Source organism: Peromyscus eremicus, chromosome 20 (assembly GCF_949786415.1).
Source record: "Peromyscus eremicus chromosome 20, PerEre_H2_v1, whole genome shotgun sequence".
Classification (NCBI taxonomy): Eukaryota; Metazoa; Chordata; class Mammalia; order Rodentia; family Cricetidae; genus Peromyscus; species Peromyscus eremicus.
The window spans coordinates 36045712-36062427 of record NC_081436.1 but is presented as its reverse complement, the minus strand read 5'-3'; the positions used below and the strand labels follow the sequence as shown (position 1 = coordinate 36062427).

The window sequence follows — 16716 nt, the reverse complement described above, 5'->3', positions numbered from 1 at the left end:
TGTGAGTTTGAGGCGAGCCTGATCTACAAAGTGAGTTCCAGGACAGCCAGAACTATACAGAAAAACCCTGTCTCGAAGGAAAAAAAAACCCATAAAGTGGAGAGCAACCAAAGAAGCTGCTGATGTTGACCTCCAGCATCCACACTCCTGTGCATACATGTGTGCACTCACACACATACAGCACACACACACACACACACACACACACACACTCACACACACGGTGTCCAGAGGATACCATCATTTCTGTGAACATGGTGATTGCTCTAGGACTCTTACATGTAAACATTTCCACAGCTAGCAACAGAAGAAAGAAAATAGCAGAATCCTTTCATCTTTGATACAACTATGCTTTTGAGTACACAGTTCTCTACTAAGTACCACTCAAAAAGGTGGTACTTAGTAGAGAAGCCTGAGTTTGTTTTGAGAAACACAACGGTATGGTTGCTGAACCTTACTAAAACTAATTTGTCCTCCTTAATTGTATCCCTCCTGTCCAATAATTGCATTTACTTGATAAAAAAACAACAATCTTCTTAAACGGCTTCTCAGATGCATAAAATTAATAGCAATCAGTCTGCATTGTTTTTATGTAAATGTGGTTCATCCAATTTGACAGCAAAATTGTAGAGCCAAAGTTTTGGACTCTCAGAAATCAGTGAAATGTAAAAATAAGACAAGCAGTTCTTACTCATCATCCTTTTTAAAATCTGAGTTCTTGAACCAGCTCTGTTTCTCTTTGTTCAAGGTGACCTTCTCTGAACAGAACGCAGAAAAATGCATTGTAATCCCCCCATACACCAGTATGCTGAATTTTTGTCCTCTAAAAATTCATTTACTGAAATTCTGTCCCCATGCCACGGTGATGCCACTATTAGAAGTTGACCCCTTTGAGAGGTAACCAGATCATAAGAGTAGACCATTCATGTACAGAATTGAGGCCAGTGTTGACTAATTTTGGTTGTCAGCTTGATACAGTCACAGTGTGTGTGCATTCATTTACTATACCCAGGTGCTGTTCATATATTACCTCACTAAAGTGTATAAGAAACTAAACAAAGGAGTATATTCTCTTGAGGAGGTGTCTTAGTTAGGGTTTCTATTGCTGTGAAGAAATATCAGTACTACAACAACTCTTATAAAGGGAAACATTTAATTAAGGTGGCTCACTTACAGTTCAAAGGTACAGTTCAAAGTATCATCATGGTAGGATATGTTGGAGTACAGGCAGACATGGTGCTGGGGAAGTAGCTGAGAGTTATATGTCTTGTACAGGCAACAGGAAGTGAATTCAGACACTGGGCCTGGCTTGAGCATATATGAGACCTCAAAGCTCATCCCCACAGTGACACACTTCCTCCAACAAGGCCATATCTACTCCAACAAAGCCACACCTCATAATAGTGTCACTCCCCTTGTGGGCCATTTTCTTTCAAATTACCACAGGAGGTGATTTTTTTCTATACCACTTGGTATCTAAAATTTACCTTGCTCACTTATTTCCCAAATTATTTTTATCTTTTTCATTTAGACTGATCTCCTGAAAGACAGATGCCATGTGTGACTTTCTCTATCTTTGCAACTAGAACAGTTTCTGGAATGGAGTTTCTTCCAGCAAATACTTGTGAGAGAGACACTAGATAAAAATAAAGATATTTTCTTCTGATAAGACTCAAGCATCCTGAGTCAGAGAAGTCAGTCATGAGTCCCAGGCAATAGGTTTTTCTGAAAAATTACTTGATTCATGAACTTACTGGTAACACCCATTTCCCAACTGGGATCCTATGGGTCCATGATATAGAGGTGAAGGACCCCACTTCATTGATAGAGGAGGATCGCAGAGCAAGGATTCACATATTAGACATGGTATTAGCAAGACCAGTATGGGCGACTTCCATATATGTTTGGCTATTCTTTACAATAATAGCCTTCTGTCTGGTCGTAGAGGAGGCAGGCAAAAAGGTCATGGATTGAAGGAGGTGTGGTAGATAAGGGGTGATAGGAATTGTAATTGGCTCCTGACAGCCTGGTATGGAAAAACTTCCCAACCCTATTTTTTTTTTCAAAGAAACATGAAGTTGTTTAATTAGGTTGTTTGCAGTTTAGAAAACCAGTTTGTGAGGATACATCCCGTTCGTCAGAGAGAACTGAGATCGCAGGTAGCCCTGGAGCTGAGGAACAGCTTTGATCTTTGGCAAAATCTGCGAGTCCACAGCTTTCTGATCAGCCTTTCGCTGCTCTGTAATCTCGTATTTCTCCTTCTCAGTGTCAAAGATCTCCCCTCTCCTGGTGTCTGGGCTTGCGCAGCTGCTTCTTCTTGAAGTAAGCGTCAGTCAGGTGTTTGGGGATTTTAACTTTGCTGATGTCAACTTTTGTGGATGTGGCGATGACAAATTTCCGGTGTGTTCTTCACAGAGGAACTCTGTTGAGGGCAAGAGGTCCAGTCACAAGTAGCAAGCCGCTGGCCAGCTGCTTCAGGAAAACCACTCTCTTGCCCCTGTGGCGCCCGGTGAGGATGATCAGGACGGTCCCAGGAGTGATGCTGGCCCGAAGCCTTCTCACGTGCTGACTGAAGGGTTTTTTGCCATGGCTCAGCAGCTTCCGAGGCACATCTTCGGTAGGATAATACCTGGGCATTTTTCGAAGCTTCACCACCCGGGTACCGCCGTTCTTGTCACCACCAACCGGCTTTGTGACAGTAGCAAGGACCTTCTCCGTTTTCTTCTTCTTTTCAACCTTGGTTTTGGCAGCTGAGTACTTTATTTTGTACAAGGCCTTTCTGGAATACATAGCAGATCGGGAGTACCTGCCGATTCCTCTAACCAGGACAGGGTTCCGGCTGCAGTGGGGCTTCCCCTTCTTGGTCTTTTTAACCTTAGGGTCACCCTTTTTGGCGGCACCGGCGGCAGGGGCATCACCGCCAGCATTCTTGGCTGCAGGTTTCTTCTCTTTTGTGTCAGGCTTTTCGCCCTTTTCACCCGCCATCTTGCAAGATGGGAAAGAGCCCCAACCCTATTTGGAAGGACTGTTTGTTGGAAGTCAGGGTTTCTTGAACCTCAAATCTCCATATGTAAGACTTGCCTTGGACAGAAGCAGACAGGAGGGAAAGGAGAAAAAGTCTATGTCTAATTCAGTAGGCTTGAGCACAACTGCTGAGTAAAGCCTCTTCTTCTGTAACTGAGGACAAGGTAGTTGATCTCAGTGTCCTCTGAAACTTAAAGGAACTTAGCTGGGGTTGATATGAAGGAAAAGAAGTTATCTTGAGGTGGAGGAATAAAGGGCTGGAGGTGAGATAGATGAGTCCAATGAGGAGACCCTCAAATTTGGTGGCTGTGGGAATTAGAAGAATTCCTTTGCAAGGGTCCTTCCATTAAGGGGAAATGGGTGAGGGACCTTGGTCCAGAGGGGAGAGAAGGTCCAGATCCCTGATGTGGATTGGGGATGGACGAGAGTTGGCATATGGCTGGAGTAGGTAGTGGTCAGTAAAGTTCCATAGGAGGGAGCAGAGATAACAGAGTAAGAGGATAAATAGGTGATGAGGGAGATGAGAGGGTTTGGGTGAAAGACCAAGGTCAGAACTAGTCGTCCACATATGAGCTCAAACTATTAGATGGAAAGAGGTTGTTTGGGGAGAGCCCATAGCCTAGGAATGGCCAGCGGTAGTGAAATTCTTGTGGGAGTTTGACAAGGGTATTTCTTAAGAAGCAGTTAGTTCATTCTATCTTTCCCAAGGACTGGAAATGATATGGAATATAGAAATGCCAAGGGAGGTTGAGGACTTTGGATAGGGGTTGGGAAATCTCGGTCAATTCAGAGCCATTGTCTCACTGGAGAGAGGTGGGAATTGCAAAGTGGGGAATGATCTCCTGGAGAAGGAGGTCAAAGACTGTCTGAGCCCTTTTGTTGATGATGGGGAATGCTTCTACCCTCCCTACGAAGGTATCTGTCCAACAATACCAGGAAGTACCTAATGCATTTGACTGTAGTTATATGGATGAAGTCAAGTTGCCAGTAAGTTCTGGGGAGAAATCCTCTGGCCTGGTGAGTAGGAAAAGGGGACTGGAATAACTGGAGTTAGGGTCTGACATTTGACAGATTTTACCAGAGGAAGTAATAATCCTTAAGGAAGACAAATCATCAAGGGTGAGCTGCAGGTGGGTTTTAAGGACGTGAGACAAGGCTTAACTATAAGAATGAAAGAGCTGATGTAGATAGGACAGAATTTGTCAAGTGTGTGGGGGGTGATAGTGGGGATGTGGGTTGTAATGCAAGGATGTTCTGTGGTTGGTGAGACAGGTCTGGGCCTCTAAGGGCCACAATGTTAGCCTCCTTGTTAGATAAATTATTTCCCTTAAAGATGATGGAATTGTTGGTCTGGTGTGACCCAGAGTAGACAATTCCCATAGCCATGAGGAGATGGGAGGCTCTTAGCATGGTCATGATTTGGTCTAAGTTGATTATTGATCCTTCTTTTGTTTTAAGTAATCTGAGCTCTTTCTGGATGGCAACGTGGGGCAGGAGGATATGGAACACATGTTTGGAGTCTGTATAGGTGTTTAGAGATGGTCCATGTGCCAGTTGAAAGGCACAGGTGAGAGCTCTTAGTTCAGCCTATTGATTAGTGGTGTGGTCAGGGAATGCCTGTGCCTTAATCACCTCAGTAATTGACACTATGGCATAGCCTGCTTTTCTGGTCCCCTTATGTAACTGTTTTCTATACAGTAGGTGCAGATGGCCTGAGGCATTGTGCTCTCCTGTATGTGTGAGGGATGGGGCATTAGTTCCTCTAAGGTTTCAATTAAGAATTAGATGGAGAGTGGTCTGTGTTTGATCAGGGAAGAAGATTTAAGATGTTGAAGGATGGGCATTATTGGAAAGTTAGTGTATCTTTTACTGATGCCACCTGGAAAGAGAGAACCTAGGAGGGAAGTAGAGTTTGTAAGCCTTTATATGTTAAGAGGTGGGACAGATTGTGGGAGAAGACAGTGGTAGGTGACCCAAAAGTTAGTTTTTGGGATTCAAGAATAAGGAGCTCAGCAGCTGCTAAAGCACATATGCAGGGTGCCCATCCCTGGGTGATAAGGTCTATTTCTTTGACAGGTATGCCACAGGTGCAAAGGAAGATCTCAGTTGGTGGCCTAGGACCCTGAGGTCCCTCTTTTTCTGTTGCATAGAGGGAGAGGGGACAGATTAGGTCTGGGAGGTGTAGTACTGGGGCCTGAAGGAGGGCCTGTTGAAGCTGGTTGAGTGGCCTTGGCCAGTATTTTCTAGTTTTGTTTATGGGCTTTTTCCATCTCTTCCATGGTACACCATAAAGGCCAGCACCAAGATTTCTTCCTGTAGAGTTAGGGGTCCTCTCTCCAAGCACTTTAACTTGGCCCTAATGTCAAGGAAACTTTGTGTAGGAGGAGTTTTCCTGTCCCAACCACCTGCTCCCAAATAACTGGCAGATGCTTCCCAAATAACTGACTCAGAGACATAATATAAATTATAAATGCTTGGTCAATAGCTCAGGCTTGTTACTACATAACTCTCACTTTTAAATTAACCTATACTTTTTATCTATGCTTTGTCACATGGCTCATTACCTCATTTTTTATATGTCCTGTTTTCTCAGCGGCTAGCTGGCATCTCCTCTGACACTGCCTTTCTTCGTCCTAGCATCCTCAGTTCGATCACTCACTTATACTTCCTGCCTGGCTACCCACCAATCAGCATTTTACTAAACCAATTTGAGTGACAAATCTTTACAGTGTACAAAAGGATTATTCCACAGCAATTCTGGGAAAAGAAATAGGTCATGAGTAGTTCTTTACCTCTGGGTATTCAGGGTCTAGATTAGCATACTGTAAGAGGGCCTTTGTAAAGCATTATTGAGACTGGTTTTCATGTTTGTCCTGGATGTCATCTTGGAGTTTCTCATAGTTTACTTGTTTATGAGCTGCCTTATGGAGACCTGCCAGGAGGTCTCTAGGTAGAATGCCCCTGGAGTATTGTAGTTCCAATGGGCATCCTCATTGAGGACCCTGGGTGTGCTGCATTAGTTTGATGGGTTTCATCTGCATGTGCTCTAGCCCACTCCCAAACTCATCTTTGCTCTTTAGGAAGTGATTGTTAGTTAGAGTCACATATATGTCATGGAAGGTTAGAGTATGGGATTGGGTAATATATTGGAATTCTTTAATGAAAACAGAAGAGTCAGAGGTCTAAGACCTTAGATTTTTGGGGGTGTTTTTTTTCTATTTGAGAGAGTTCACTTAATGAGAAGGGGACATGTACGCTGGCCAGACCATCTACCCTGGCAACCTCCAGCAAAGGGAGACCCAGGGCCAGATTAGACAGGGTAGGGAAAGGTAGAAGGGGTCCCACAGTAGAGCTGAAGTGAGTAGCAGGGGAACTGAAGGCTGCTGGTGGGGTGTGAGTGGGTGCCAGGGTGGTTAGAGCAGCTTATTACTGGAGAGGGAGAAAGGGGGATCAAAGGAACTGCAGGAAGAGAACTGCAGGTTGTGGCCTGTAATGGGGGAAGGACATTGCTCATTAGTGGGATAAAGAGTAGTGGAGGAATCATTTTCATCTAAGCATGACTTCAGCTGGGTTCTACGATATACACCTCCTGCTGTTGTTTGAGCCCTGCTCCTGGATATACAGTTTCCCTGTGTAATTGCTTTGATTTCCATGGGTATATTTTCATTATTTGTCACCTTCACATATTCCTTTTCTGCTCAAACCTGCTAGAAAAGTTTGAGAGTTGACATCAATATAAAAACTCATCTCGTAGTTCAAAGGAGAAAAGAGATCACTTATTCCGGAACTAAACTTGAGTGACTATGGCATGGGAACACAGATTTAGGTTACCCCAAATTCCATGTTCCAATATGATAACAGTTGGATGACGCTTTTATTGTAACAGAATAAAGTAAGTCATAAATCCAGGCACTTTCAAATACATTGGTGGAAACATTATGTACATAGGATACAGCAAAGTGATGGCATTCTTAGCCTTTTGGTTGGTTGGAAACTAGGAGTCTATTTTTACATTCAAAAGTGTTTACCTGCTGGTCAGGAACATGTTAAGGTAGGAACAGAAGAGGGTAATAAATGGTTATTCATTGAGCTGAAGATGTTCCAAGATAATTTGTCTCTGGACTTGCAACATTCAAACCTCTTCACATCATTGAAGTCCTAATCTGTTAATCAGCTTTGCAGGAGGTTCAGTGGAGGGTGCAATTCTTTTCAGGAACTTTCCTTCACACTGTTCAACATGCCCCATAAGCCTTACTTCCCAGTATCCCCAACCCTATACTCATGAATATAGCCCAGCTCTGTGATTCAGAAACAGAAGGGGTGGAATGACACTGTGACTCTTTCTATTCATAACTGTCTCTTGGAATGGAGGCCCTTGGGGAAACTTATTTGGAATCCAACAGTCCTCCTGTCAGCTTAAGGACAGGCTTTGTGTTGTGCCAGGAGGAAAGGAAGCCAGAAGTAAGAGGTTTAATTCTTCCTGGTGACAGGGAAGGGAGATCTCTTTCACCCTATTTTCTCAGACTTTACTTTAGCAACAGGATAATTCTAAGAACTTTCTGTTCCCTTTGAAATGTGTATAAATCCTTTTGAAGAGTTAAACGGGCTTTTTGTCTGCTTTAATACTCAGGAATGCCTTTCTCCAGGTCCTGAGAACCCTCTCTTTGAAATGTAAATGTCAAGGGAGGTAGCACTCACCTCTCAATTTTCCCAAGAATGTACACTCCTAATTGCAAAACCCCTCCAGTAAAATGATTCAAGTAGGTTTGTGTGTGTGTGTGTGTGTGTGTGTGTGTGTGTGTGTGTGTGTGTGTGTTTTCTTCCCCTCTAAACTAGCCAATTGGCTAACACGAATGGCCTTCCAAGTTGTTGGATAAACTCTGCATCAATTGACAAATGTCATCAAGTCCTCTTCCTTGAGGACTAATGACTGCTGGTTCAGTTTGAAATCTGCACATGGTGGGTGGGTTATATCTGCCTGGCTATTTGAAAGCATGAGACCTGTTTCTTTCTGCCTCTGCAGGTTCTTTGCCCATTCCAGTTTAGTACTTTCCAATAACAAAGCTCTTATTCTCTCTCTCTCTCTCTCTCTCTCTCTCTCTCTCTCTCTCTCTCTCTCTCCCTTGATGGGTGTTGTAGGTTATAATAAATTTTTGTTTTAAATTATGTTTCTTCAGCAATGGGATCCTTGGTAATGAGTCCCAGGTGAGGTCACAGACAACAGTCAGCATCAATTATCTGCCATAGAAATATGAATTGAAGTCCCCAAGAGGTGTGGGGGGGGGGTGCCCCACCTATGTTAAATATTCTACGAAACTGATCAGAACTTCACGACTAGGAAGAATTGGAATGTTACAGATTCAGAATCAAATTATCACAGGTCTCCAATGTCCACCTCTGTGACTACTTCTACATTTTTTAAAAGGAGCTACCTAACAGATCACTTTACCAACCCCAAACTAAGAATGTCATCAGACAGATTTGGAAGCCTTACAACAGAGGCACACCCATCTCCTTTCCTGCAACCCACTCACCTAATTTTTCCAACAATGTACTTGAAAACAATGCCTTGATTTATGATTTTCATTTGTTCTATAAGCATAAAAACTTCACGAGACCGTTTTCACATTGGGGCACACTGTCTGGGTCAGCCTGAATCCATGTTCCTGGGCTCAAGGAAAGTCTCTCTTAAAGCCTTTGAGGTGAGAGCTATGCTTTGTGTTGACAGAATTATGCAATGTTGAACACTACACCATCAGATGCCAGAGAATCCAGCCAAAATCTGATCACACCTACGCGAGCTGTACCAAGCCAGAACTGCCCATATCGGCCTAAGCAAACATAAAGCCATGAGTTTTCAGACACCGTTTTGGGTGTAGTTTATAACACAGTAAGGGATAATAAAATCCAGTGCATTTTGTCCTTGCAAATAAGAACTTGGCTGCTGTCATTCCCTCTTCCCTCTGTCTACAGGGCCAGGTAAGTACCCTGAGAAACATAACCCCTTTTCGTTTTTTAGCTCCCTCTTACAATGACTGCTATTTGTTGCAGAGTATACTTACTAATATATTTCCCTGCTTAAATCTCTTTTGGACAGATTGGTATTTAGATAAAATATAAACAACAAATTGGATGCAAGGCATGTCAATCAAACTGAATAGAATATTTTTTATCTAATAACGGCATCTCAAAAGTACTTGCTTCTGTTTGTTTATGCACACACTGCAGAAAATTTCCCCATGGTTTAAAACCCAAACACGTACATGGATATTTAGAGAGGACTGAGATCATTTTATGGTTTTGAAACCATTTCTGTGCTCTGTCCTTGGTTCCTTGGACATTCTCCTCCGAGGCTTTCCTCAGGTGATAACGTTTTGGGCTTCTGATGTTCTCCTTCAGCACATTTTAATGATATGGTTTAATGCACCCTATCTTTTGACAATAGGGGCCTCTTTAATAAGCATCCATAGGACACTCTAAAGACTAAAACAAAATGATTAAGCAGAGGGGAAAAAACCCACTACATTCCAGAGAGGCCCATCATCTCATCTCTCTGGAGCATCCATCTGTGTGTGTGACAATCACCAGATTATGTTTTTGCAGGCGCATGCTGTCCTCTGCTGTTTGGCTTTCCCACTCCCCTGGCAGATTACTGACTCAGAGGCTTGAAGATGAAAGCCAGACATGATTTTCATGATTTTCCCCTGCATTAGTAAATGCCTTCTAGATGCAATTTCAAATTGAACTTTGGAAACTTACAGTTGCATTTTCTAGTTGATGTGGATGCTTCCTGATATGATTAGTCTCCCACAGTGAGATTCCACAAACGTGGGCTGGTAACATCTATATCCTGCCCTTCCCAATATCCGTTTTTAACCATCACCACCCCCATGTCAGGAATCACCAAAGCAGCAGGGAAAAGATTGCTGCAAAGGAGACCAGTGTGTGAAAGAAAACCAGGCTGCATGACCTCAGCTCCTGGGAGCACATGGACTCTGGATCCACAATTAGGGAGCCTGCATAGGACCGACTTAGGCCCTCTGCATGTGGGTGACAGTTGCGTAGCTTGGTCTCTTTGTAAGGCTCCTAGCAGTGAGATCAGGACCTGTCCCTGGCACTTAGCTGTCTTTTGGGAACCTGTTCCTCATACCTCACCTGGCCGTGACACAAGGGGAGGAGCTCTGTCCTGCCTCAACTTGATGTACCATGCTTTGTTCGAGCCCATGGGAGGCCTGTCCCTTTCTGAATGAATACAGAGGAGGAGTGGATGGATGGGAAGGAGGGTAAACGGGAAGTGGGGGGATGACAAGGGGAGGAGAGAAAGGAAGGGAAACCAGTCAGTATGTAAAATAAATGAAAAAAATGTTAATTAAATAAACATTTAAAAGAAAAAACAAAACAAACCAACAAACAAAAACCTAGGCTGTAGCACATGGTCCAAGACATTGCCCTATATCTGGCTGGCTGGATTCTCTGATTTACTGAGTTACTCAAGGAGCTTGGAATAATGACCTAGTGATGGAAAATGCAAAGTACTTCAGCAGTTTGGAGAAGGCAGATGAGAGAGGCAGGACTGGGAGAATTCATTCACAGTCAGGGCAGTTGCATATGAGGGAAAAACCTAGCATGATTTGAGACTGCTGGGAAGCTTTAAAACAGTAAGAATGCAGTGGATCCCTGGGACACAGATGGGGAGGTAGGGAGTGGAGGGTAGGTTTCCAATGGTAAAGTGTTGAGTCAGTGGCACTTTGCATATTGTCCGGTCCAAGGAAACACTGACAACAAAAGCATGCTGCTTCTGCTCTCCCCCTACCCACAAACACCACACTACCCCCCCACCAAAAAGGCAAAAAGGCAATGGGGGGGGCAACCCACCTGCGAGAGAGAATGAAAGGGACGGGAGACACGAAGGAAGACAGCAAGACAGGGTTCTGATCAAGCTGCAAATTTTATTCTCCTCAGCAAGACTTATATAGCATGGGAGGGGGAGGGGGCAGGAAGGAGGGAAGGGGTGTAGGATGTGCCGGATGTGCAGTTGAGGGGAGATGTGCAGGTGAAGGAATATGTGCAAGTCGTGAGGCTGCAGGATGTTGTGCTAGGTGGTAAGGTCAGGGTCCATTGTTGCTATGCTACCTGACTGCAGGATGTTCTTTATCTTTGGGGGCATCTGGTTTAGGGCCTGTGGCTTGTTCTCTGGCCTAGCTAGTACTTTTCCATGGTTCAAGTTTGGTCCCTGACAAAGGACATAAAGATAGAAGTCTGAACTCTACCTTTTATGTATATAGCCTCACAATAGTAAGAACAAATAAGAAAATAGCAAGCTTCAACCCTCATTTAGTTATGCTGCTTTGGTGTCATATACTGTATATTGTTAATAAAATTCATTTCAAGAAATGCAGTTGGAAGTTTCTCCAGTCCCATCAGCTCCACAGTCCCGCAGCCCACTTATAAAATAATCACTCAGAAGCTTATATTAATTAAAACTGCTCAGCCATTAGCTCAGGCCTACCATTGACTAGCTCTTACACTTAAACTCAGGCCATTTCTGTTAATCTATATGTCACCATGTGTTCCTTGGTTTACCTGTGTGCCATTATATGCTGCTCCCTGGATGGCAGCCTGGCGTCTCTCAACTCTCAGCCTTCCTCTTCCCAGAATTTTTCTTGTCTGCTTATCTGGCCTATACTTCCTGCCTTGGTACTGGCCAATCAGTGTTTTATTAAGCCAGTGTACAAAAGCATTATTCCACAGCAAAGAAATAAGGCCCGAGTAACAGGTTTATAGATAGCCATAGGATACAGATATAAATGTGTTCTATCCATGAAGAAAACCAATGAAATGCTACAAGCTGTAAAAGACTCAGACTAAAATAGTATTTGATCTTTTGGTAAAACATTCTTGAACTTTGAAAACAGTTTTCTGAAGGACCTGCCTTGTAACCAGCTGGTACTGAGGGGATCGTGTACAGACTTTGTCAAGGTTGGTGGCATGACAAAAGACTACAAAATATAGAGTCTGATGTTCAAGGACAGCCAGCTTCAGTTTTTAGTTAAGACCAAAGTGATTTGACAATGGTAATGTTCAAAGATTCTTGATAAACCAAAGACGTGTGTTTGAAAGTAAATAATGTTAGATGCGGATGAACAATTTTGCTGGGAGAAAATTGGTTACTGAACAGAAAAGAGCAAAATAGTATTCAAGAGTTTCAGCATTTGTAAAAGTAGGTTATCACTAATTATGAGTAATATGGGTCCAGAATGGGAAACTAATAAAGTGGATGTAGAAATACTCTATGAAGTAATTTGTATTTTTTTACACTTCTACTCATTGGAAGACCTAGGACATATGCTATGATTTAACTGCAGAATTAAAATCACAAGAAGCAAAGAGCAAGAAAGAAGAGGAGGAAAAAAGAGGTACCAAAGAAGGAAAGACACAGGAGGCAGGGAAGAAAAAGGTACAGAAAGATGAACAGGATGGTTGGAAGACTTTGAAATGAAGTTGATGCGCACCTGCAGGAATGAGACACGATGTCTGGAGAACAGAACAACAGACAGCATGAGAAGTGAACCACGTCAGAACGAAGGGAACAGGCTGTTCAGACAGTAGTTATATATTTAATACTTACCTTGTTTCCAAATGTGTGGAAAAGCCAATATGGTCCTTCCCCTGTGGAATGGTAAGTACAAAGAAGGAAACAGGTTCCTTTAAAGGCTACACAGCATTCAAGGGTTTTGCAATACTCTGATGATGGTTTGGGGTAGTTAGTCTGGACCAGAGCATCTAAGGATCTTGTGGTTATCTGCAAATGCTCTACATGCCGCTTAGGTAGATGAGAATACTGAGAAATTACTTAACCAATATGAATATCAGACATGAACCTGTTATATGTTAATGATGACAGTACCTAGTCACATGTTCTGAGAAATCTATATAAGCTATGAAGTATTATGACCCATGCCTGTCATATGCCAGAGCACCCCATTTTAAATCCGTGAAGAGTTTATCTAAATTTTTTGTTATTAATAAAAACTCAGGAGTCAAATATTGGGGCAAATACCTGATTTATCAGAGAAGCAGTGGAGAAGCCACCAGTGACCTCTCTCCCTCCTTTCCTGGTCTGAAAGGGCTGAGAATCTTTCTAAAGCCCTCCCTACTACTTCCTGTGTCTTTCTATATGTATCTTGGGTCCTCCAAAACCTCTTTGGCTAATTCTGGTCAGCTAGTCGCTAACTCTGCCCCCTGATTCAAAGTAAACTTTATTGGCAGTCTTGGAATGTTAGTGCGAACAAATATCCTACAGCAAATCTGTCTTCATTCAAGAGCCAGAAGACAAAGATCTCAGTCTGTCTGTAATAATCCTTCTTTCCTAAATAGTTACTGATGACGAAATACACCTTTTCATCATCCTTTTGTTCAGGCAGCATTTGGCTCCTACCCACAACCTTTGCCAAGTTTATAGAATAGTAAAGGACAGGAAGAAGTGAACAGGAAATTACCATCTAGACAGAAATGTGATTATGAAAATTTATATAGAACTTATGAGTCAGAGAGTCTGATTCCATGGAAGAAAGCAAAGCAGAGTCCCCACCCTTGCCAAATGTTATTCCCAAAGCATTTATTACACTTCCTCTACCTAACATTATTCTGAAAGCTTTCTAAAATGCAACTACCCAGACTAGGTGATTACAGTGTTCCCAGAGTTAGAAATTGTGGCCTGCCTATCAAACACTGGCCCCCATAGGAGGCCATAGAGGTCTGGACGTCTGTAAAGACAGACAGGAGGTGACTACACTTTTCCTCTTGGCTCCTCACACTTCTACATGCATTCAGCCCCCTGTGGATTTAAAAAGCATTCCTTCTACTCTAGACACAAGTGCCTAACTATCTGATGGTGAGGGACGAGGGTGCAGTTCCACCCTGGACTTTCATCTTCTTCACCCAGAAACCTCACCTCAATGAGTATGACTGGCATCTGTCCACTGCACTCACTCCTTCTCCATAGACTCTTAGCCAGCTAGGCCAGCCCCTCCCTGCCCCTTATCTTCTCCATTTCCTCTGCCTCCTTAGGTCACCATGGCAACCATCATTTCAGCACAGTACCCCAGCTCCCTTCTGCCTTCTGCAATATGTTAAAATCCTAACCTTCAAGGTGATGGCTTTGGAGGTGGTGAAGATAAACTACTCATAAACAGGGTTAGTGTTCCCCAAAAAGAGATCCCAAGGCCAAGCATATGGTGCACACCTTTCACACCAGCACTTGGAAACCAAAGCGAGGCATATCTCAGTGAATTTGAAGACAGCTTCATCTACAAAGAGAGTTCCAGGACAGCCGGGGTCACATAGCGAGACCCGTCTCATAAAAACCAAATGAATAAATAAATAAGTAAATAAGTAAATAAATAAGTAAATAAATAAATAAATAAATAGATGAATAAATAAATAAATAGATAAATAAATAAATAAGCGATCCAGGGAGGATCCTTGTTCTTTCTGCATATGAGGATAACGAAAAGATGAACATTCGTGAATCTGAAAGCAGCCTTACCGGATATTGAACCTTCAGGAATACTGATCATGGACTTTATAGCCTCTGGAAATATGAGAAATCTATTTCTGTATTCATAAGCCATATATATGGCTTATGGTATTTTGTAACGTCGGATGGAGCAGAGGCATATGTCAACACGGTAAGGGGAATACAATAATGGAGGTAACACACTCCCTGAACACAGTGGAGTGGAGCTTACCCATGCCTCCAGCTTCTGAAGGGAACCCAGCTGTCAGCAGAATTCTAGACGAGGTAAGTGGGTAGAAAGGAGCTGTTTAGTGCCAGGTATTGGGAAGGTATTTCAGGTAGAAAGAACATGTGCCAAGGCTAGAAAGCGAGAGACCTTTGAGAAGGTTGTGTGGTGAGAAGGGTTATGAGGGCTGGGACATTTTTGTTTGTTTGTTTGTTTTGTTTGTCATTTTGTTTTGCTTTTTTTGAGGTAGGGTTTCCCTGTTTAGCCCTGCCTGTTCTGGAACTTATTATGTAGCCCAGGCTGCCTTGAACTCACAGAGATTCACCTGCTTCTGCCTCCTGAATGCTGGGATAAAAGGCATATGCCACCACACTGGGCTTTGGGCTGGAGTTCCAATAAAGAGCCAGAAAAATGGCAGAAAAGACCAGGCTATATGGAGACCCAGGAAACATCCAGGCCGTGGTGTGTTCATAAGTTCATTCTAAGAACTTGGAATTTACTTAAGCCACAGGCACCAAGAAAGAATGTTTATCAGAGAGGCAACATGTAAAGATTTGTATTGGAGGAGTGTGGAGGATGTACCAGGGTGGATGTTCCCCTTCAACTAATTTTAAACCCCTTGTGGCCTCTCTCTAATCAGCAAAGGGCAAGAAATGACTTAAGAATCTTAGTCACCACTGCTTTTATATCAGTTTTATGACTTTCCATAACAAAACGCCACAGGCTAGATGACTTTGACAACAGAAAAGCTATTATCTCTCAGTTGGGGACTAGGTTGGTTTCACCTGAGGTCCCTTTCTGCTTCAGTATGGCTTCCCTTTTGCTGTGCCTTCATGATCCTCCCTTTATAGGCTTGTGCTATAATATCCTCTAGGATATCGGTCAGATTGAATTATGGTCCACTCCAATGACCTCATTTTAATTTACTTGTTTGTTTAAGAGCTATGTATCTAATTAATCACACTCTGGGGGCACTGAAGGTTAAGGATGTTAACATACAAATTTCATGATGATTCAATTTATCTCACAAGAGCCATGGACTCAAGATTCTATCACTTGATACTAGAAGAGCGATCTCCTCAAAGAACTTTTAGGTTTGTAGGCTCAAACAACCATTTTCATACACAACCCAAGTCCACCCTCCCCATGGGTTTTCCTTTGTCTTCTGTAAACACCTGACCCAACTTCTTCCCTCATTGTATTCCAAGTCTCTTTAGACTGTAGCTGTTCTACTATAAATTATCATTTATCTTATTGCTTATGAGTTTCCTGATTTAAATATCATTTTAATCTGTGGGGAAGGCCTTATATCCAACTCAAGCAGAGTATTAAAGATTTCTGCCTTTCTCATCTCCCAACTCCCACTTTCTACCTCACTCTCTCTGCTCTGATTTGGGCTTTGGGTATCATCCCACCCTCAACTCCCCTTGATGCCCGTGAACATACATGTGTATTCAACACTCTTCCTTGAGTCTCCACTGAGTATACACCTCATTTCATTCAGTTCTCTTCAGTTCTAAGGCCAATTGTTACCTACTCACAGGTTTTCCTGACCACTCTTTATGGCTATAAAAGCCAAAGTCTCTCTATTAATATTCTGAAATTTCTATGCTAGCTCAGGCTGAAGCCAAGAAGTTGATGATCCACTGAAGTGTGAGGAATGGTCCCCAGTACTGTTCAGAGGATTGTGAAGGCAATTGTGAACTCAATTCAGACACAGAGTTATACTACTGTGATGGTGGATATTGTATGAATCAATAGCTTCTGATGCATACACACAGTGCCATATGATTACCAGAAATCCTAATAATTGCTAAAACTTGTTGAGTACTTCACCTTAGGCTAACTTCACAGTTATGAGGGCCAGTAGTATACTCCAGAGTAGGAAGAAAAGGACACAATGAAAAGGAGGGAAATATCCAAATCATAAACTCTTCAATGACATTCT

General features: G+C 42.7%; 1 pseudogene; it reads right to left on the bottom strand.

Moving 5' to 3' along the window:
* Positions 1–2053: 2053 nt before the first annotated feature.
* On the bottom strand, positions 2054–2985 carry LOC131896714 (large ribosomal subunit protein eL6-like; annotated as a pseudogene).
* Positions 2986–16716: the final 13731 nt, after the last annotated feature.